The sequence below is a fragment of the Hyla sarda genome, chromosome 6, assembly GCF_029499605.1.
Source record: "Hyla sarda isolate aHylSar1 chromosome 6, aHylSar1.hap1, whole genome shotgun sequence".
In the NCBI taxonomy this organism is placed as follows: Eukaryota; Metazoa; Chordata; class Amphibia; order Anura; family Hylidae; genus Hyla; species Hyla sarda.
The window spans coordinates 132,224,609-132,247,911 of NC_079194.1; the positions used below are offsets into that span (position 1 = coordinate 132,224,609).

A 23,303-nucleotide genomic window follows, 5' to 3' on the forward strand; every position below is an offset into this window, starting at 1 on the left:
ATGCAAAAAAAGCGCAATTGCGCAAAATTTGTAGACGTGAAAAATGGTCTAAATGCAATGATACATGTCCCCCTTAGTGGCTACATTTACACCAAGACCCAGCCTTCTGCAGAACAATTGATTTACTAAATTTACTATGCCAGGCTAGAAAGAAACTTGTGTAAATTATAACAGAAATCTATCTGAGTTCATTGTCGGTGTAGATTTCAAGGGTGCTGAAAGATGTGGAAATTTATTAACAGGATTGTCTTGCTTGATACATTTGGTGTCTCTTGATAAATTTGGTGCTCATAATCTGCATTATAGAAGTTCATAAATCCTACAATAAAATGGCAGACTTAACAATAGTATGCAAAATCATAATCTTTATTAACATATAAATATACAATATAAAACATTTAAAAACACACAATGCATCAACAGAGTTGCAGCCAAAGAGCATGCTTTTTCTTATTTATTTATTTATACATTTTTACAATAAATGCCATCATAAACATTTAAAACCAGACAAAACAAATTACATTTTATATTCCCCTGACCCCTCCCCCACCCTCCCATAAGGATCTCCAGGAAATAAATAGCACGCACTTTAGTGTGGGGGTCCGTCTTCTACATATTCATCTGTTCCCAAATTCTACGGTGCTCTGCTCTTTTATTCTTGGATGTTTTGGCCTGTATCAGTTTATATCTGCTTATTTTCTGTAGAACTGTCAACCACTGCTGTATCGTCGGTGGGGTACTATCAAAACATTTTCTAACTATCAGTAATTTTGCGTAAGCAAAAAACCTAATCAGACATTTCTTATAGCGTGACTCCTGAATATCCCCCAAAACAATTTTCTTTGGGTCTCCCTCTATTTTCAGTTTAAGTTTGCTCTCTATGCGATAACATCCTTTCAGTAGGACTGTATGGTTGGGCATTCCCAGATGAGATGTAAGAAACCAATCTCTTCCATCTGGCACTTTTGGCACTTGGTGTCCTGTCTAATACCCATTCTATTTAATCCATGTGGGGTGTAGTAAAGTCTATATAAGATCCTCAACTGTACCATATTGTGGGCCTTGCAATGGGATGACAATTTCAAGTTTCCTATAGCCCTCTGCCACATATCTTTTGGTACACATACCAAATCCTTCTCCCACCTTCCTCGTATATTTTCTTGGAAGTTTCTAGATATTTCAATGCTAAAGATTTTATCAATTTTTGATATCAGCCTAGAGACCACAGTTCCCCTCAAAAAGTCTAAACTAGGATGTGAGAAAATGGTCCTAAAATCACCTTTTTTGGATTTCCGGTCAGAGTTTTTTAAATGGAGATACCAAAGCTTCTGATGAGCTGACACCCCAAATCTAGCTTGGGCTTCTTCAAAATAACACCCTTATTCACCCAAAAATGTGAGTCTTTAACCCCTTAAGAACCCAGCCATTTTACACCTTAGGACCCGGCCATTTTTTGCACATCTGACCACTGTCACTTTAAACATTAATAACTCTGGAATGCTTTTAGTTATCATTCTGATTCCGAGATTGTTTTTTCGTGACATATTCTACTTTAACATAGTGGTTAAATTTTGTGGTAACTTGCATCCTTTCTTAGTGAAAAATCCCAAAATGTGATGAAAAATTTGAAAATGTTGCATTTTTCTAACTTTGAAGCTCTCTGCTTGTAAGGAAAACGGATATTCCCCCCAAAAAATATTTATTCACATATATAATATGTCTACTTTATGTTTGCATCATAAAATTGATGAGTTTTTACTTTTGGAAGACACCAGAGGGCTTCAAAGTTCAGCAGCAATTTTACAATTTTTCCAAACTCACAATTTTTCAGGGACCAGTTCAGGTTTGAAGTGGATTTGAAGGGTCTTCATATTAGAAATACCCCACAAATGACCCCATTATAAAAACTGCACCCCCCAAAGTATTCAAAATGACATTCAGTCAGCATTTTAACCCTTTAGGTGTTTCACAGGAATAGCAGCAAAGTGAAGGAGAGAATTCACAATCTTCCTTTTTTACACTCGCATGTTCTTGTAGACCCAATTTTTGAATTTTTGCAAGGGGTAAAAGGAGAAAATGTATACTTATATTTGTAACCCAATTTCTCTTGAGTAAGCACATACCTCATATGTCTATGTAAAGTGTTTCGCGGGCGCAGTAGAGGGCTCAGAAGGGAAGGAGCTACAAGGGGATTTTGGAGAGTACGTTTTTCTGAAATGGTTTTTGGGGGGCATGTTGCATTTAGGAAGCTCCTATGGTGCCAGAACAGCAAAAAAAAAAACAACACATGGCATACCATTTTGGAAACTAGACCCCTTGAGGAGCGTAACAAGGAATAAAGTGAGCCTTAATACCCCACAGGTGTTTCACGACTTTTGCATATGTAAAAAAAATGTCACTAAAATGTGTGTTTCCCCCCAAATTTCAAATTTTTGCAAGGGTTAATAGCAGAAAATACCCCCCCAAAATGTGTAACCCCATCTCTTCTGAGTATGGAGGTACCCAATAAGTTGACCTGAAGTACACTACGGGCGAACTACAATGCTCAGAAGAGAAAGAGTCATATTTGGCTTTTTGAGAGCAAATTTTGGTCGGGGGGCATGTCACATTTAGGAAGCCCCTATGGTGCCAGGACAGCAAAAAAAAAAAACACATGGATGACCATTTTGGAAACTAGACCCCTTGAGGAACGTAGCAAGGGGTACAGTGAGCATTTATCCCCCACTGGTGTCTGTCAGATCTTTGGAACAGTGGGCTGTACAAAATTTTAAATTTGCACAGCCTACTGTTCCAAAGATCTGGCAGACACCAGTGGGGGGTAAATTCTCACTGCACCCCTTATTACATTCCGTGAGGGGTGTAGTTTCCGAAATGGGGTCACATGTGGGGTTTTGTTTTTTTTGTGTTTGTCAAAACCGCTGTAACAATCAGCCACCCCTGTGCAAATCACCTCAAATGTACATGGTGCACTCTCCCTTCTGGGCCTTGTTGTGCGCCCCCAGAGCACTTTGGGCCCACATATGGGGTATCTCCGTAGTCGGGTGAAATTGCATTACAAATTTTGGGGGACTTTTTTCCCTTTTACCTCTTGTCAAAATGAAAAGTATAGGGCAACACCAGCATGTTAGTGTAAAAAAAAAAAATTTTTACACTAACATGCTGGTGTAGACCCCAACTTCACCATTTCATAAGGGGTGAAAGGAGAAAAAGCCCCCCAAAATTTGTTAGGCAATTTCTCCCGAGTACGGCGATACCCCTTATGTGGCCCTAAACTGTTGCCTTGAAATACGACAGGGCTCCAAAGTGAGAGCGCCATGTGCATTTGAGGCCTGAATTAGGGATTTGCATAGGGGTGGATATATATTGGTATTCTACGCCAGTGATTCACAAACAGATGCCTCCAGCTGTTGCAAAACTCCCAGCATGCTTGGACAGTCAACGGCTGTCCGGCAATATTGGGAGTTGTTGTTTTGCAACAGCTGGAGGCTCCATTTTGGAAACAGTGGCGTACCAGACGTTTTTCATTTTTATTTGGGAGGAGGGCTGGTTAGGGGTATATGTATATGTAGTGCTTTTTACTTTTTATTTTATTTTGTTTTAGTGTAGTGTATTGTTTTTAGGGTACAGTCACACGGGCGGGGGATTACAGTGAGTTTCCCGCTGCGAGTTTGAGCTGCCGCCCAAAATTTGCTGCATCGCAAACTTGCAGCCTGATACTCACTGTAAGCCCCCTGCCCATGTTAATGTACCCTGTACATTCACAGGGGTGGGGGGGGGGACCTCCAGCTGTTGCAAAACTACAACTCCCAGCATGCTCAGTCTATCAGTGAATGCTGGTAGTTATAGTTTTGCAACAGCTGGAGGCACACGGGTTGGGAAACACTGAGTTAGGAAACAGACAATGTTTCCCAACCAGTGTGCCTCCAGTTGTTGCAAATCCACTACTCCCAAACATTCTCAGGCATGCTTGGAGTTGCACTTTTGCAACATCTGGAGGACTACAGTTTGCAGACCACTAATACAGTGGTTCCCAATCTGTGCCCTTCCAGATGTTGCAAAACTACAACTCCCAGTATGCCAAAACTGTCCAGGCATGCTGGGAGTTGTAGTTCTGCCATATGTAGATTTGAAGCCTAAATTGGTGATTTGCACAGGGGTGACTAATTTTACAGCGGTTCTGACATAAACGCAAAAAAAGAAATACTGACATGTGACCCCATTTTGGAAACTACATTCCTCACGGAATGTAACAAGGGGTATAGTGAGCATTAACACCCCACAGGTGTTTGACAAATTTTCGTTAAAGTTGGATGGGAAAATGAAAAAATTAATTTTTTTTCACTAAAATGCTGGTGTTACCCTAAATTTTTCATTTTCACAAGGGAAAATAGGAAAAAAGCCCCACAAAATTTGTAAAACCCCATTTATTCTGAGTAAGAAAATACCCCAAATGTGGATGTAAAGTGCTCGGCGGGCGAACTACAATGCTCAGAATAGAAGGAGCGCCATTGGGATTTTGAAGAGAAAATGTGTCCGGGATTGAAGGCCACGTGTGTTTACAAAGCCCCCCCTTGGTGCCAGAACAATGGACCCCCCAACATGTGACCCCATTTTGGAAACTACATGCCTCACGTAATGTAATAAGGGGTGCAGTGAGCATTTACGCCCCACAGGTGTCTGACAGATTTTTGGAATAGGGGTCTGTGAAAATGAAAAATAAAATTTTTCATTTGCTCAGCCCACTGTTCCAAAGATCTGTCAAATGCCAGTGGGGTGTAAATACTCACTGCACCCCTTATTAAATTCTGTGAGGGGTGTATTTTCCAAAATGGGGTCACATGTGGGGGGGGGGTTCACTGTTCTGGCACCAAGGGGGGGCTTTGTAAACGCACATGGCCCCTGACTATCATTCCAAACAAATTCACTCTTCAAAAGCTCAATGGCACTCCTCCTCTTCTGAGCATTGTAGTTCGACCAAATTTTGGGGGGTATTTTCTGCTATTAACCCTTGCAAAAATGTGAAATTTGGGGGGAAACGCACATTTTAGTGAACATTTTTTTTTTTTTTACATATGCAAAAGTTGTGAAACCCCTGTGGGGTATTAAGGCTTACTTAATTCCTTGTTACATTCCTCAAGGGGTCTAGTTTCCAAAATGGTATGCCATGTGTTTTTTTTTTCTTTTCTGGCACCATAGGGACTTCCTAAATGCGACATGCCCCCTGACCAAAATTTGCTCTCAAAAAGCCAAATATGACTCCTTCTCTTCTGAGCATTGTGGTTCGCCCGTAGTGCACTTCAGGTCAACTTATGGGGTACCTCCATACTCAGAAGAGATGGGGTTACAAATTTTGGGGGATATTTTCTACTATTAACTCTTGCAAAAATGTGAAATTTGGGGGGAAACGCACATTTTAGTGAAATTTTTTTTTACATATGCAAAAGTCGTGAAACACCTGTGGGGTATTAAGGCTCACTTAATTTCTTGTTACGTTCCTCAAGGGGTCTAGTTTCCAAAATGGTATGCCATGTGTTTTTTTTTGCTGTTCTGGCACCATAGGGGCTTCCTAAATGCAACATTCCCCCCAAAAACCATTTCAGAAAAACGTACTCCCCAAAATCCCCTTGTCGCTACTTCACTTCTGAGCCCTCTACTGCGCCCGCCGAACACTTTACATAGACATATGAGGTATGTGCTTACTCGAGAGAAATTGGGCTACAAACACAAGTATAAATTTTCTCCTTTTACCCCTTGTAAAAATTCAAAAATTGGGTCTACAAGAACATGCAAGTGTAAGAAATGAAGATTGTGAATTTTCTCCTTCACTTTGCTGCTATTCCTGTGAAACACCTAAAGGGTTAAAATGCTGACTGAATGTCATTTTGAATACTTTGGGGGATGCAGTTTTTATAATGGGGTCCTTTATGGGGTATTTCTAATATGAAGACCCTTCAAATCCACTTCAAACCTTAATTTTGTGAAATATTGGAAAATTGCTGCTGAACTTTGAAGCCCTCTGGTGTCTTTCAAAAGTAAAAAAAAATAAAATAAAATAAAGTGGACATATTGTATATGTGAATAAAAACTAAATGTATTTGGAATATCCATTTTCCTTACAAGCAGAGAGCTTCAAAGTTAGAAAAATGCAAAATTTTCAATTTTTTCATCAAATTTTGGGATTTTTCACCAAGAAAGGATGCAAGTTACCATAAAAATTTTCCACCATGTTAAAGTAGAATATGTCACGAAAAAACAAACAATCTTGGAATCAGAATGATAACTAAAAGCATTCCAGAGTTATTAATGTTTAAAGTGACAGTGGTCAGATGTTCAAAAAAACGCTCTGGTCCTAAGGTGTAAAATGGCCTGGTCCTTAAGGGGTTAAAGCCCAGGGTGCGGAGACGTATGCATATGTCATGGGTCATTAAGGGGTTAAAGGGGTACTCCCGTGAAAATTTTTTTTTTTTTTTTTTTTAAATCAACTGGTGCCAGAAAGTTAAACAGAATTGTAAATCACTTCTATTAAAACAAATCTTAATCCTTCCAGTACTTTTTAGGGGCTGTATACTAAAGAGAAATCCCCCCCCCCCCAAAAAAAAAAAAAAGATGCATTTCCTCTGATGTCATGACCACAGTGCCCTCTGCTGATCTCTGCTGTCCATTTTAGGAACTGTCCAGAGCAGGAGAAAATCCCCATAGCAAACATATGCTGTTCTGGACAGTTCCTAAAATGGACAGCAAAGGTCAGCAGAGAGCACTGTGGTCATGACGTCAGAGGAAATGCATTTCTTTTTTCTATTTCTATTTTGTATACAGCCCCTAAAAAGTACTAGAAGGATTAAAATTTTTTAATAGAAGTGATTTACAAATCTGAGGGAAACAATGTGAAAAAGGCCAGCAAGTAGAAGCATAAAACTTGACTTTTATTCAGGAATCTTCCATTTTAACCCCTTAAGGACCCAGGACGTACTAGAACGTCCTGGCACCCTGGGCTTTAAGGACCCAGGACGAACTAGTACGTCCTGGTGTTTCTCCGGTCTCAGCTGCGCCCCAGGCAGAGATCGGAAGCGGATGCCTGCTGAAATGCTTCAGCAGGCATCCAGGGCAAACGCCGAGGGGGGCCAAGTAGGCCCCCCATGTCGGCGATCGCCGCAAATCGCAAGGGAAATCGCCCTTGCGATCTGCGGCGATACCGGGCTGATCGGGTCTCTGGGACCCGACCGCCCGGTAATTTTGCATGGTCCCGGCTGTTACAGACAGCCAGGACCATGCTGGAGCCTAGGAGTGAGGTGGCAAGCCTGCCACCTCCTCCGATCCCCTGCGATTCTTCGGTTAGTTAACCGACCAATCGCAGGGGGGGGCGGTTACTTCCTCCCGCCCTGCCCGGCCCCTTGAAGTCCGGAGAGGACGGGAGGAAGACCGGAGGATGCGGCGGGGGACAGGGGAGTGCTGGGGACCGGCCCCGGTACTTACCTCGTCCCTGAAGACCCGGATCCCGGCGATGAAGATGGCGGCGACAGGTGAGTGGATCTTCAGCTGCGGTCGGGCCCTTTACAGCAATGCACATCGCCGTAAAGCGACATGCATTGCTGTAATGGGACCCTGTAAACTGCAACTCCCAGCATGCCCAGACAGCCCTTGGCATCTGGGCATGCTGGGAGTTGCAGTTTTGCAACATCTGGAGGTCCACAGTTTGGAGAACACTGTGCCCTTCCAGATGTTGCAAAACTACACATCCTCAGCATGCCCTTACTGTCCAGACATGCTGGGAGTTGTAGTTCTGTAACATCTGGCCCTTCAGATGTTGCAGAACTACAACTCCCAGCATTCCTGGACAGTTTTGGCATACTGGGAGTTGTAGTTTTGCAACATCTGGAGGGCTACAGCTTGGACACCACTACACAGTGGTCCCAAACTGTTCTCCTCCAGCTGTTGCGTAACCACTACTCCCAATATGCCCTTCGGCTGCGTGGGCATGCTGGGAGTTGTGGTTTTGCAACAACTGGAGGCACACTGGTTGGGAAACATTGTCTATTTCCTAACTCAGTGTTTCCCAACCCGTGTGCCTCCGGCTGTTGCAAAACTATAACTTCCAGCATGCACTGATAGACTGTGCATGCTGGGAGTTGTAGTTTTGCAACAGCTGGAGATCCCATCCCCCCCCCCCCTGTGAATGTACAGGGTACATTCACATGGGCAGGGGCTTACAGTGAGTATCAGGCTGCAAGTTTGCGATGCAGCAAATTTTGCACGGCAGCTCAAACTCGCAGCGGGAAACTCGCTGTAATCCCCCGCCCGTGCGACTGTACCCTAAAAACACTACACTACCACAAAATAAAATAAGTAAAAAACACTACATATACACATACCCCTACACAGCCCCCTCCCCAATAAAAATGAAAAACGTCTGGTACGCCACTCTTTCCAAAATGGAGCCCCCAGCTGTTGCTAAACAACAACTCCCAGTATTGCCGGACAACCGTTGACTGTCCAAGCATGCTGGGAGTTTTGCAACAGCTGGAGGCACCCTGTTTGGGAATCGCTGGCGTAGAATATCCCTATGTCCACCCCTTTGCAAATCCCTAATTCAGGCCTCAAATGCGCATGGCGCTCTCACTTCGGAGCCCTGTCGTATTTCAAGGCAACAGTTTAGGGTCACATATGGGGTATCGCCGTACTCGGGAGAAATTGCCTAATAAATTTTGGGGGGTATTTTCTCCTTTCACCCCTTATGAAAAGGGGAAGTTGGGGTCTACACCAGCATGTTAGTGTAAAAAAATTTTTTTTTACACTAACATGCTGGTGTTGCCCTATACTTTTCATTTTGACAAGAGGTAAAAGGGGAATAAAGCCCCCAAAATTTGTAATGCAGTTTCTCCTGACTACGGCGATACCCCATATGTGGGCGTAAAGTGCTCTGGGGGTGCACAACAAGGCCCAGAAGGGAGAGTGCACCATGTACATTTGAGGTGATTTGCACAGGGGTGGCTGATTGTTACAGCGGTTTTGACAAACGCAAAAAAAAAAAAAAAAAAACACATGTGACCCCATTTTGGAAGCTACACCCCTCACGGAATGTAATGAGGGGTGCAGTGAGCATTTACACCCCACTGGTGTCTGGCAGATCTTTGGAACAATGGGCTGTGGAAATAAAAAATTTTGTACAGCCCACTGTTCCAAAGATCTGACAGACACCAGTGGGGGGTAAATGCTCACTGTACCCCTTGTTACATTCCTCAAGGGGTCTAGTTTCCAAAATGGTATAGCATGTGGGTATTTTTTGCTGTCCTGGCACCATAGGGGCTTCCTAAATGCGACATGCCCCCGAGCAAAATTTGCTCTCAAAAAGCCAAATATGACTCCTTCTCTTCTGAGCGTTGTAGTTCACTTCAGGTCAACTTATGGGGTACCTCCATACTCAGAAGAGATGAGGTTACAAATTTTGGGGGGTATCTTCTGCTGTTAACCCTTGCAAAAATGTGAAATTTTGGGGGAAACACACATTTTAGTGAAAATTATTATTATTTTTTTTTTACATATGCAAAAGTCGTGAAACACCTGTGGGGTATTAAGGCTCACTTTATTCCTTGTTACGTTCCTCAAGGGGTCTAGTTTTCAAAATGGTATGGCATGTGTTTTTTTTTTGCTGTTCTGGCACCATAGGGGCTTCCTAAATGCAACATGCCCCCCAAAAACCATTTCTGAAAAACGTACTCTCCAAAATCCCCTTGTCGCTCCTTCGCTTCTGAGCCGTCTACTGCGCCCGCCGAACACTTTACATAGACATATGAGGTATGTGCTTACTCGAGAGAAATTGGGCTACAAATATAAGTATACATTTTCTCCTTTTTCCCCTTGTAAAAATTCAAAAATTGGGTCTACAAGAAAATGCGAGTGTAAAAAATTAAGATTGTGAATTTTCTCCTTCACTTTGCTGCTATTCCTGTGAAATACCTGAAGGGTTAAAACGCTGACTGAATGTCATTTTGAATACTTTGGGGGGTGTAGTTTTTATAATGGGGTCATTTATGGGGTATTTTAAATATGAAGACCCTTCAAATCCACTTCAAACCTGAACTGGTCCCTGAAAAATAGTGAGTTTGAAAATTTTGTGAAAAATTGTAAAATTGCTGCTGAACTTTGAAGCCCTCTGATGTCTTCCAAAAGTAAAAACACGTCAATTTTATGATGCAAACATAAAGTAGACATATTGTATATGTGAATAAAATAAAAATAAATATTTGGAATTTCCATTTTCCTTACAAGCAGAGAGCTTCAAACTTAGAAAAATGCTAAATTTTCTAATTTTTCATCAAATTTTGGGATTTTTCACCAAGAAAGGATGCAAGTTACCACAAAATTTTACCACTATGTTAAAGTAGAATATGTCACGAAAAAACAATCTCGGAATCAGAATGATAACTGAAAGCATTCCAGAGTTATTAATGTTTAAAGTGACAGTGGTCAGATATTCAAAAAATGGCCGGGTCCTAAGGTGTAAAATGGCTGGGTCCTTAAGGGGTTAAAAACCTTCAGGTGGCAGACAAACATGTACATGTAAAAATACAAAAATGTTGCACATGTAGAAAAAGAGAGAGGTCCCAAGCAATAGCTGATGCGTTTCTGATCTATTAATCCTTACTCATAGCTATGAGTAAGGATCAATAAAACAGAAACGCGTCAGCTATTGCTAATATGCGAATATGTGAATTTCATGAACATAATGCAAATATTCATCCATATATTCGCGAAATATAAAAGGGCCCTTTAATGCCAGTGCAGGGGACGCCTGGGTAGCTGACGTGCGTGCTGCGCAACTGTCTGCCTTTTTCGGCCTCTGTGAAGTGTGGAGTCTCTTATCTCCGGTCCCTGTCTGCACTGATAATGATGTTAATTAGTCTGTTACCTCCAGTATGACAAGGGACAAAGCACTACAACAGTTGTAGTGCTCTGTCCCTTTGCATATTGGAGTTTGTACTATAGACTCTAATATGGTAAGGGACTAAGTACTACAACCCTCAGTATGTAAAAAGCATTCCAAGCTCACAAGCTCCAGCATGCTAGGCAATAAGGCACTACAAACACTTTGTTCCTTTGCATACTGGGGGTTGTAGTACATTGTTGCCTTGCATTCTGGAGGTTGTAGTACAAAACAGTAAATAGTAAAATGTGTTAATAAATGTGAGTAAGCCCCCTTCTAATAAAAGTTTAAATCACCTCCCTTTTCCCATTTTTAAAATAAAATAATGTAAACAAAAAATAAACAGATGTAGTATCGCTGCGTGAGTAAATGTCCAAACTACTAAATTATAACCTTAACCCCTGAGGACTGGGCCATTTTTCTTTTTTTGCTCCCCCCCTCCTAAAAATCACAACGCTTTAAATTTTCCACCTACAGACCCAAATGAGGGCTTGGTTTTGTGCCATCACCTTTACTTTGTAATACCATCAATTACTTTACCACAAATCAACAGCAAAACCAGAAAAAATTATTAGTGGGGCAAAATTAAAAAAAAAAAAAAAAAAAGCAACAACGCCATTTTGTAATTTTGGGGGCTCTCAATTCCACGCAATTAACTTTTCGGAATGATGACACCTTTTCTTCATTCTGTAGGTCCATATGATTAAAGTGATGCCCAACTTATTTAGGTTTGATTTTGTTTTACTTCTTTTAAATAACTATATGTATGAAAATTAGCTTGCTTAAAATTATCATCTTCTGACCCCTTTAATCTTTTTTTTTTTTTTTTACGTAAACTTGGTTATATGGGCTCATTTTATGTGCTGTGATCTTAAGTTTTTATCAGTACAATTTTTGTTTTGACTTTGGACTTTGGATTTTCTTACGTGTACACCATTGACCGTGCGGTTTAATACATATTATGGGGGGAGATTTATCAAAACCTGTGCAGAGGAAAAGTTGCCCAGTTGCCAATAGCAACCAATCAGTTTGGACATTTACGCACGTGGTGGTACCACATATCTTTATGTATATTTTTGTTTACATTTTTTTTATTGGGTAAAGGGGGTGATTCAAACTTTTATTAGGGAAGGGGTAAGTCTATATATAATTTTTTTTTTTAACTTTTTTTTCACCATTTTTTAGTCCCCATAAGGAAATATTACATGCAATCATTAGATTACATACACTGTTCAATGCTATGCCATAACATAGCATTGATCAGTGTTATTGGTGCTTGATTGCTCCAGCCTGCAAAGCCTGGCTGGAGCATCCTTGCAGCAATCGGACGGCAAGGCATCACTGCAATCGGTGATATCCGGCATTAGACACGGGTCTAACCCGCCAGGACTGTCCCACTCCTGATCCCCTGTCATAGAAGGGGAGCGGGACAAGGGCGTACAAAGGTTAAACCCCAAGATGTTAAACTACATGGCTAATGGTGTTAACATAAAAAAATACCAAAATCCAGAATTACAGATTTTTGGTCACTTCATATATGAGAATTTTTTTTTTTTTATAAAAAGTGATTTACAACCCCCTCACGGTGTCCATTTTAGGACATCGTCAGTCGTCAGACGTAACTCCGTCCTCCGTCAAGTGAAACGGCGTCCCGCCTCCTCCCTCGGGCCAGTCTCTGTCAGGCATCAGCCACAACTCCCTCCTTTGTCATCCTAAAGTCTCTTATCCAAAACTACGTCATCCCTCAGACGAAAAACTTTCCTGCAGTGTAGCAGAGCTGAGTCAGTGTTGGCTCTCTGCTATACGGATTCTGCTGTACATGCTATTGGTGTGAGGGAGGAGGCGGGACGCCGTTTTACATGACGGAGGACGGAGTTGTGGCTGACGATTGACAGCGATTGGTCCGAGGGAGGAGGCGGGACGCCGTTTCACCTGAAGGAGGACAGAGTTGCGGCTGATGTCTGATGGCGATTGACCCGAGGGAGGAGGCGGGATGCCGTTTCACCTGACAGCGGACAGAGTTACGTCTGACGACTGACGATGTTCTAACATGGACACCGTACTCCCTTCTAAACAAAAATGGTACAGATAAAAACTACAGATCATAATACAAATAATACCCTCATACATCACTGTATATGGAGGGAAAAAAAGAGTTATAGGGTCAAAAGAGGACAATTTTAAGCATAGCGAGAAATTTATCATTGGAGGTAAAGCTTTTCTTCTGCTTAGCTTTGGCACATTGATGGTCACAGGTGTGCCTAAACAGAGATTCCTGTAGATACAAATTTATCAAATGTGATTTTTGCATAAAATTTAGCAAACCCTCAAAAACCCTGCAAATCTACACCAGCCCAGACCTAGCTTACAAAACTGCCTTTGAAAAATAACAAAAAATGCAAATTTTTTGTGCAATCGGGTAAAAAGTTGCAGAAACGCTGCAGAGGAGAGGATTCCTACAAAGCGGTGTTCTGAATAATTTATAGTTTTTTTTCCTTATGTGCGCCAAATTTATTAATTGCCCTGCAAAAGTATAATAAATGTGTCGCACATAAGCAAAACCAAGGCAAAAATAAATTATTTTAAAACACAGTTTCTAAAGACACACAATGAGAAATGTCCCCCAGAATTTTTTTATAGTGATAATATAAAACAAAATATGAATTGGGTATGGTTTTAATCGTATGGACCTACAGAATTAAGAGAACATGACATTTTAACTGTGAAATGCATCGCATAGAAACAGAAGCCCTCAAAATTTTCAAAGTTGCGTTTTTTTTAAATTTCACCCCACAAATATATATATATATTTTTTTTAAATGCTTTTGTGTGAATGAGCATGTTACTGTACAACGTGATGTGCGGAGCAACTCTGGATGTTTTCTTTACAACTCTGCTGCTCCTTACCCGGGTCTATTAGTAATAGATCCGGGTGAGGAGCAGCAGAGTCTGTATAGAGGATATAATAGACTATTATCTCTGATGGGATTTGTTCTCTACACAGCTCTGCTGCTCCGCCACCTACCACAACCCGTTTATTTAACAAAATATATTAAATATTTAACATTTTATCAATATTCACATTATTAACAGTATACATAACAAGAAGGATCCCTGGAGGGCAATTACAACAACTATGTAATTCACTAAATTTTCCACCACCTCATGCACTACCAAACTCATTACCCATGGCCGCAATCACCTGACCCACAGGCACCCACGTGACTTAGTGCATGTATCCAATTACTCCTGGGGCCCTGAACCACCACCAGGAAGCCCATTCCAACTGTAAATAACCAAAATTATGCTGAGATCCCACCTCCAAGGACTCTTTCCCTGCCACCCCAAGAAAAAACCTACAAACACAAGAAAGAGAGACAGGGTGGTTGGGAACTTTCCAGGTAAGATCTTCCCACCACAGTGATAGCTCCACCCCCTACCATTGCTAAAATAACCTCCTAACTCCACCCCCTAAACTATTGACCCCCCCCTTCAACCATTCACTCCAGCCCAGTCTCCCCACAGCTCCCTTAAAGGGACATACCCTCCTAAAGCCCAAACACCCCTCCACTCCTAAAATTAACCCCCACATAACCTGTTTACCACACTGGAACCACTGGACACTATTCTACAGGTTCCCCTCTGCTACATATGCTCACATTCATGACAGTGTAACTTGTTAAAAGTGAAGTGATAGTTCTACAGTTTTCAGTCTGTATTAGTAAGGCAATTTATATAGATCATTTTTATTCTCACAGGCATATGTTTTTTGAGCACCTGGAGGATGCTACAGAACATTGAAGTGAGCTCAGGAGCTGAGCTTGATACAAAGCCAGTGAGTAATGGCTGCTATCAGCATCCAGGACGTACAGCTATCACACCAATATCCAGCATTAACACTTAAGATAATGCGATCAAAGTCAATTGGGGCATCTAAAAGTGCAAATTACTAGTGTCGGTGGGTTCTGGGGGGCTGATTGGGACTTCCATGTGGTGATAATTGAGAAGTGCCCTTTTTTTTTTTATTTGAGCCCCTGCCCTCCAAAATCTCTGTGCACGTCCCTGGCTATACCAGACTATTACCAATGTCGAGTTGCACTAAATTAGGTAAAAGAATGAAGCATACATTGCTCCTGGTCAGTGTCACCTAGAACTCCTGCATTGCATGTATATATGGGATCAATGAGATATAGGTTATGATCTTGTGAGGTCACATACTAGGTGGTGAAACTATTTTGTAAAAGGAACAGAGTTCCCAGCAGCACAGAGTGTTACAGGACAGAGGAGTACTAATCTCATAGGAATGTATTGATTTTGTGGGACTTACGTTCCCTTCCAGTGTTCTCATATTTATTAGCATTTACTACACTTGAGGACTACATCCTGCAGTTTCGGGTCTATACACTTTTTATTGATAAAGCTGGAAATACAAATTAAAATTAAGGGTGACAGATCAAGGGAAAGAGCAGAGCAGCGGTGAGCATTTTAGGAGAGAATTTAGCAGGGAAATGTGTGATGAGCACTAAATATAGCTAAATGTTGCATAAATCAGTCAAAATATAAGAAGATGGCACATATGTTCCTGCTCCCCAACCCTCCCTCCCTTTATAATCCGGAGCCCTCGGCCTCACTGTCAGGTGATTTTCTGCACTAAGTGTGATATTGTTATCTGACCGTTTATCCTTCTGCCCTTTAGATCGAGCTCTTAAAACTGTTCAATAATTCATAAGAACATATAATAGCAGGTTGTTCCATCATGTGCAGCTCTCTATTTTATTGTCCATTTTCTCAGCATCCTTATTTCTCTGTGTCCTCAGAGTGGTCCAGGGAATTCCATCCTAATAATTGTGCGGATGCTGCGGTTGCCATGGTAACACGGCGGGTCCAGCACAAACTCTGCGCCTCATTTTCTACCCAGGGGATTTTCCGCAGAAATTTTTGAAGTCTGACATCCCTGTGGTCCTATAGAATCCAGCCCCAGCCTGTCTGACTCACAGATCCCAGGGAAGAGTAGCAATAATGAGGCACAAGACGTACCCAGGGTTATTGACACACACAACTTCCTGCCGCGCAACATGCAACTTACTCCCCAGTGCCTCATAATAGGGGGCACTCAGTCAAAGCCCCGTCTCCTCATCAGCTCCACTTCTTAAAACAGTGATGGAAGCGCAGACAAACCTAGGTAGATTTCATTGAAAACACTCCATTAACATTATCTACTAATGTCACAAGCTAACAATCTTAATATTACAAAAATTGTAAAAAAAAAAAAAAAAAATCATAATATGCTATAATAATACAAAACAACATTTAAAAAAGTTTAGATTCCCTTTCCAAACAGAAAATACTAACTATAATTTAGTTTATTGGGATAAAATTGAAAGAAAAAAAAAACAAACATTTTTTTTTTTTTTTTATTAGGATAAAGAGAAGGAAGTAGTTAATTTATCATTCAAGTTTACATTGTTCATAATCGGACAATTCTTTATGGCATCATCAATGCCCAAAATATGTGACAAAAACATAGTTTAAGTGCAAACTAAAAAAAAAAAAAAAAAAAATCCAAAAGCTGATAATTAGATTTTCCTTTGCAATTAAATTCAGATTTACAATTTACAAAATGTATTTTTCTTTTTAATTTTGTAAGTGTATTCCTTAATGTTTATATAATTATTAAAGGGATACTCCGGCGGAACCGTTTTTTTTTTTTTTTTTTTTAAATCAACTGGCGCTAAAAATGGTATTAAAAAAATCTTAATCCTTCCAGTACTTATTAGCTGCTGAATACTACAGAGGAAATGATTTTCTTTTTGGAACACAGTGCTCTCTGCTGACATCACGAGCACACTGCACTCTGCTGACATCTTTGTCCATTTTAGGAACTGACCAGAGCAGCATATGTTTGCTATGGGGATTTTCTCCTACTCTGGACAGTTCTTAAAATGGACAGAGATGTCAGCAGAGAGCACTGTGCTCGTGATTCAGCGGAGAGCTCTGTGTTCCAAAAAGAAAATAATTTCCTCTGTAGTATTCAGAAGCTAATAAGTACTGGAAGGATTACGATTTTTTAATAGAAGTAATTTACAAATCTGTTTGACTTTCTGCCACCAGTTGATAAAAAAAAAAAAAAATGTTTTCCACCAGAGTACCCCTTTAAGGGGATATAGGGACCATATTTGTATATTTTGAAATCTCTTTTTTTAATTTCAACAAACTTCCCCCACACACCAATAACTGAGCAAAACCTTTAGACCTTGTTGAACCAGAAGTACCTCAACTAGGACTATAGTTGGAGTGGGTACATATAAAGCAGTTGGGCTCTGATGCAGGAGTACGGTAGATCCCAAGGCCCTTCTGTTTTATAAGACAATACTAGTATTAGGGTCCAGTATTGGAGCCCAGGAGTTCCACAATGCATCTCTGACCTCCATCATCTGACCCCTTGCTGCTTGCTGAACAGTAGTGTTTCCCTGTATCCGCCATTTTCTGACACTGACCCGTAATGTTTTATTAATGATCGTCGCCCTTCCTGTGACAATGACCTGTCAGGGGTGACTGAATGTAATTGGTATCGTCCTCAGTGTGACAATAAAGCAGCTGTCACCTGTATAAGAGCACAACGGACTATATCTCTGCGACGATGACCTGTCATCTATAGGTGATGGCAGCCATAATGGTCCTGCTGGAATGACCTGTCATATTTTATTAATGACCTGCTGCATTCCAGAGATGATAATGTATCTTCTGTATCTGATAATGATCTGCTGTCTCCTCGCTGCTCTGTGCGTCACATCATTTACTTTACTTTCCCACAAATATATTTTTTTTCCTGCTGCAGTTTGGTTTATATTTCAAAAAAGTGCAAGAATAGGAAAGTCTATGCAGAATCCTGAAGAATGTATCACATTCTAATACAAAAGAGATATCAGCAGAATATGTTCTATTCTACAGCAAAAACCCTAAGAGGACCTGTAGCCAATCCTCACAAAGTGAGACTTTACTATCATCATATCCCCAACACCTGATATTCACTTATAAAAAAGTTTCCTGAATTGTCAGACAATCTAGAAACACCCATATCTCTGGATTAGGAGTACATATAAGAAAAAATAAAAAGGTGTGTGACAAGAGCACCCTAGGCTATTTAAAGGGGTACTCCGGTGATAAAACTTTTTTTTTTTTTTTTAATCAACTGGTGCCAGAAAGTTAAACAGATTTGTAAATGACTTCTTTTAAAAAATCTTAATCCTTCCTGTATTTATTAGCTGCTGAATATTACAGTGGAAATTATTTTCCGTTTGAAACAGTGAGCTCTCTGCTGACATCATGAGCACAGTGCTCTCTGCTGACATCTCTGTCCATTTTAGGAACTGTCCAGAGTAAAAGGAAATCCCCATAGCAAACATATGCTGTTCTGGACAGTTCCTAAAATGGACGGATATGTCAGCAGAGAGCACTGTGCTCATGATGTCAGCAGACAGCTCTGTGTTTCAAAATGAAAAGAATTTCCGCTGTAGTATTCAGCAGCTAATAAGTACAGGAAGGATTAAGATTTTTTTAATAGAAGTAATTTACAAATCTGTTTAACTTTCTGGCACCAGTTGATTTAAAAAAAAAAAAAAAAAAAAGTTTTTCACCGGAGTACCCCTTTAAATAGCCTAGGGTGCTCTTGTCACGCACCCTTTTCACTGGAGTACCCCTTTAATTATAGTTAGTAACATCTCATTTTGGGGGAGGTTGGCTTCAGGTTGGCTGCAGTCATGGCTGATATGATCATCACTAATGCAAGAATCATTTAGAAGATTCACGGTAATACTGCTCTTAGTGTATAGGAATATAACTACTATAATACTGCTCCATATGTACATCATCTTCACAAGACAGAAAAGCTGGCCTTGGTGGGATCGGGAAACAAAAAACGCAACAGCCGAGGCTGTGCGGGTGGGTGGCAACAAGATGGTTTTGTGGGTATTCCGCTTCCTTTGGCCAGAGGAAGCAGAATACCCGGGAAACCAGCTTGTTGCAGCCCACCCACACAGCCTCGGCTGTTGCGTTTTTTGTTTCCCAATCCCACCAAGGCCAGCTTTTCTGTCTTGTGAAGATGATGAAATAAAGTGGATTTAAACAGGTGAGTACAGATGTGTATTTCTTACCCTGGATTCTATGTGGATGGCTCTGCTTCTTATGCATCTTGCACCCCTGTCCTCCGGATGTTACTCTCCCCTTACGTGACTACTGTATATGCTGTATGAATTACCGTTGAGTGGTGCCGTCCAATCTCTCCTCTATTGCCTTAGTATTTTTGCATAAATACTATAATACTGCTCCTTATGTACAAGAATATAACTACCATAATACTTCTCCATATGTACAAGAATAGAACTACTATGATAGTGCTTGTCAGGATCCGGACTGGTATGCGGGGAGGACACGGGTAGTGGATCCTCTGTGCCAGTGAGGCGATGGCGTGGGCCGTACCAGGGGAACGGAGTCTAAGGGGTTACTGGTTTTCACCAGAGCCCGCCGCAAAGCGGGATGTACTTGCAGCGGCAGGTAACCCCAGGTCGTTCCACCCAATAGCGAATCAACCTCACTGACAGCTGAGACAGGTGCGGGACACAAGGACAAGGCAAAGGCAAGGTCGAGGCTAGCTGAGGATAGTAGTCCCTTTAGCAAAGTTTATTGAAGTGTCACTTATGGCAGGGTGGTCTTGCTAACCTGATGGGCATCCCCTATGAGCCTGTTCAGCTTTTGTAATAGGAGAGTCTTTAGGAAGTCCTTTGATCCCGGAGTACACTTGGTGAGGTGTCTGGAGGGTGTACCCGTGATGGTGTGTGTAGCAGTAATACTCCAGACACAAATATAACTTGAAAACAGAGTATAGATTTACTGAACTCCTCTATGCAGATTCCTAACCATACAGTCTCTTTATGGCACAGGGTAACAAGACTTAAGAGTGAACAATTTTGGTCACAGCTCCCTTGGTTGTTGTGGCATTAGCAAATGTACTGTCTAAAATACAGTGAAAAAGTTTTAATGCACATTAGATTGCCAGTGAAGGTAGATACAGTCGAGTAAGGTAACACTCTGTTGAGAGCCTGTACAGGTTGGTTCACAAATACCTGATAAATTTTGCTCATGGTGATGTGGCAAGATTCCCTATTGCATGGTTTACGTTAAAGTTGCTTGTGATGTTGCAGCCTTACGGCACTTACTTTGGCTGAAAGCTCACATAGTTTGCAGAAGAATGCCTGCTCAGCTTTCTCTCTTCTGACCAGATAATTCTCCTTCTTGGCATAGCAAACAGAATTTTGGAGATAATTGCAGTATTAGTGTGAACTGAAGACAGTCTTGGGTGAAAACCTCCTGAATGCCACACGATGCCATGATCATCACTATCCAACCCAGACCTGCTAGGTTGTTTTCTTTTTATAGTAGCCTTTTGCTTAAACTGGTTTCTGACTAGGACTAAACATTTCTGACATGTGACCTAGCAGAAAGCGAAAGCCTAAGTTACAGCAGACTGCTCTGGTTCCAGGAAAAGCATTAAACCTGGGGAACTCTTCTCTCAGAAGCTTCTAGTAGATTTTGTCTAAGAAAAATCATGTGACCAAGGTTCCATTAATTCATACATATACATTTAGATCAATAATACCATAATAATTTCCATAAAGCCTGTCAATGTATACAAGTTAAACTCACAATACCCAAAAAGAATATATCTACTATAATACTATTCCCTGTGGACACAAATATAATTACTGGCCTGGACATTTTTACCTGGTCCCGATGTGTGGTGAGGCTTTCTTAGTAGATAATGTATAGTTTGTTTATCTGCAGGATTATTTCAGATGTTTCTAGCTGATAAATGGTAACATCAATTCCTTTTTTCCTGTTTACAGAAGACATTACCATAAACATGTTACGGTGATTAAGATGTGCGGTCAGTTGTGCTGGATGCCCTCTGCTGCTCCATGGTGGTGACTTTGAAAAGAGGTATAGGTTATGGAAAATTAACCATGACCAGCTATAGAAATATTAAATACAATGCATGTGGAAAGTCTTCAGACTCTTTTACAGTTTTTTCACATTGTGTTATGTTTTGTGATTCAAGTTTCCCCCCATCATTCTCCATTCAATAATCCATGATGAGAATTTGAGAATTTAAAAACCAAATTTTAGGAATTTAAAAAATTTATAAAAAGGAAAAACTAAAATTTTAAATTGGCGTAAGTATTTGGACCCTTTATTCAGTATGTAGTTGAAGCACCTTTGGAAATGATTTCAGCCTTCACTCTTCATGGGTATGATGCCACAAGATTTGCACACCTGGATTAAATTGTTTTTTTGTAGATCCTCTCAAACTATGTCAAGTTGGAATGGGGATCATCTGTGGATGCCATGTTTAGTTCTCTCTAAAGATGTTCAAGGCTCTGGTTGGGCCACTGAAGGACATTTACAGAGTTGTCCCTGAATCAGTCCTGTGTTGTGTTGGCTGTGTGCTTAAGGTCATTGTCTTGTTGGTAGATGAACATTTGGCCCAGTCTGAGCTCCAGAGCATTTATTTTGAATATCCCTGTACTTTGCAACATTCACTTTTCCATTAACCCTTACCACTCTTATTGCCCCAGCTGCTAAAAAAACAAACACTTCCACAGCATGATGCTTTCACCATGCTTCACTGTAGGGATGATATTAAGCAGGTGATGAGCAGTTCTTGGTTTTCTCCAGACATGACATCTAGGATTGAGGCCAAATAGTTCAATTGTGGTGTCATCAGACCAGATAAAACTCCAGCCAGACTTTCCTGTGTCTTTTATTGAGTAAAGGCTTCATTCTGACCACTCTGCCATAAAGTTCATGAAGATGGTGGAGTGCCGCAGTGATTGTTGACCTTTTGGAAGTTTCTCCCATCTGAACACATGATCTTTGGAGCTCAGCCAGAGTGACCATTAGGTTCTTCGCCATCTCTCTTACCAAGGCCCTTCTCCCTTGATTACTTAGTCTGGTTGGGCAGCCAGCTCCTGGCTGATCCAAACTTCTTCAATTTAAGAATTTTGGAGGCTACTGTGCTCTTGGGTACTTTCAGTGCAACAGACATTTTTTTATACCCTTCTCCTGATCTGTCCCTTTACATTATCCTGTTTATGAGCTCTTCATGCAGTTCTTTCCACCTCATGGTTTGAATATTAACACAAAGTATACAAAACAGCCAGAATTGACGTACTGCACATGTAGGAAGCAAAAAAAAAAAAAAAAAAAAAAAAAAAAACAATGAAGGGGGTCTATAGAGGCCTTTTTCCCAGGCACCAGGAAAGAGGCTGCTGCTCCGCCTATTAAGATGGGACATCGCTGTGGCCGGCTATAGGCTCACTAGTTCACTGTGACGTGTCTGCCCCCTAAAACAGGAAGAAAAAGGGGTCTGGATCACGGGATCAGTGGAGTGGCAGTAGGTAAGTTAAGGTTTATTATTTTATTTGTGGCAGCCTGGGCATAATGCAACAATAAAACTTTTTGCCGGAGCATCCCTTTAATAGGTTGATTATTGACATGCACTGAATTAAGACTCACAGGAATCCCCCAGCCCCCACACCTCTGATTCCTAATGCTTGTTATTGCATTTGTAATACTAAACATTAGCGGTGAATTCTCCTCGATTCTTCACCGGTTATTAGATTGGTTGCGCTGCTATCGCTGGCGGATTATTTCCTATCTGTCTATTTACACGAGAAACATTCTTCTTATATGATAAATAACAGTTCATAAATTGCAGGCCCTAATCCCATATTGCCATCATTAGTGAGGGCGGCACCGGCTAATAAAATAACCCAGTCATTTCAATCCTCTCGTTCTAAACAATCACCCAGGAGCGCACACTCTGATCATATTATGTAGGTTAATAGCGCAGGAATAATACTCTCACAATACTATTCATTTACACTGGCATCGCTTTAGTTAACCCAATAATATCTAATGGTTCCCAGAAGCTGGGGCGCAAGCGGCATGCATTGTATCATCCCAGCAGGAGGCTCCACATTCTTAAGCTCAGGCTTCGGCATTATTCCCTGGGGGGGAATCTGCTATGTATTAGGTTTTTATCTGATGATTACATTGTATCCTGTACATGTGTTATAGGGGAAAGTGAGGGGCGGGGGGCAATGGAGTGACCTCATCCTCCCAGGAGATAATATGGAATAGAATGCTGTTTTATGATCCACAAATGGCTAGTTGGGACATCAGCATGTGTTAATCTCTTTATGGGTTGGTTTTGTCCTTAGCATGCAGCTGGCTATTATAAGGGGGGGGGGGGGGGCAAGGATTATCTTGTTCTCTTTAAGGCTCAGTAAATATAAGTCCTTGAGACATCTTGAAATTTCTATTC

General features: G+C 41.1%; 1 long non-coding RNA gene across 2 annotated transcripts in view; it reads right to left on the reverse strand.

Annotated features, from left to right (window-relative positions):
• Positions 1 to 577: 577 nt before the first annotated feature.
• Positions 578 to 23,303, reverse strand: part of LOC130277620 (uncharacterized) — a 62,111-nt gene continuing 39,385 nt past the window's right edge. The window contains exon 3 of one of the 2 annotated variants that reach the window (XR_008845495.1): positions 578 to 739. This is a non-coding gene — a long non-coding RNA (uncharacterized LOC130277620). Of the gene's footprint in view, positions 740 to 15,547; positions 16,100 to 23,303 lie in introns of those variants that run through there. The other variant, XR_008845494.1, reaches the window with a different exon arrangement.